General features: G+C 46.9%; 1 protein-coding gene across 1 annotated transcript in view; it reads left to right on the forward strand.

The window, feature by feature from the left end:
- Positions 1-778, forward strand: part of LOC116686444 (oocyte zinc finger protein XlCOF7.1-like) — a 588,898-nt gene that overhangs the window by 134,793 nt on the left and 453,327 nt on the right. The window lies entirely within an intron of this gene.

Below are 778 nucleotides of genomic sequence, written 5' to 3' on the forward strand. Positions count from 1 at the left end.
TTGCCGTGTTGTTTCAGGCGTCTCTCACTCGCTAAAATCCTTTCTTACACCCCCGACCCTGAGCAGCGAAAGGTTTCTCTCCTGTATGAGCTTTTACATCGTGCTCGGTTCAGGTCTGACCTCTCCCACAGACAAACCCCTCTTTATTACAAACCTGAGCGATGACGGTTCTCCCACTCCCGTGGGAGTCATCAGTGTCTCTTCAGGTCTGTATGTGGCCAAACATTGATCAACAAAGGAGCAGCAGAAGGGCTTCTCTCCATGTGGAGTCTAAGTGGACCCTTCGAATTGAGTTGTCGTAAATCTTTTTCCACACTAGAGAAGCTTTGGCAATTGGCCTGTGTGGTGGACTTCGCATGTGTTTGTTTCAGTGTTCCTCTCACTGTAAAAGATTTCTACAGGACGAGCAGTGAAGGTGTCTCTCCTGATGAGTTCCAGTGTGCTGGAGTGTTCCTTGCGGCCAAATCTCTTTCCACAATCAGGCAGCTGAAGGTTTTTTTAAAGGTGCATCAGTTCCAGAGAGTTTTTAAAGTCTGACTGGAGGATTCCGGTATTCTCCAATCAGCACTGTCCTCGGTCTCAGGTCAGAAGAGATCCTCAGTCAGCTTTAAACTCTCTGGAACGTGATTCAACATTTAAAAAAACCTTCAGCTGCTCTGAGTGTGGAAAGAGATTTGGCCGCAAGGAACATCTCCAGACACACATGAGAACTCATACAGGAGAGAAACCTTTCAGCTGCTCAGTCTGTAAGAAATCTTTTACAGTGAGAGGAACACTG

Source organism: Etheostoma spectabile, unplaced genomic scaffold (assembly GCF_008692095.1).
Source record: "Etheostoma spectabile isolate EspeVRDwgs_2016 unplaced genomic scaffold, UIUC_Espe_1.0 scaffold378, whole genome shotgun sequence".
Taxonomy (NCBI): domain Eukaryota; kingdom Metazoa; phylum Chordata; class Actinopteri; order Perciformes; family Percidae; genus Etheostoma; species Etheostoma spectabile.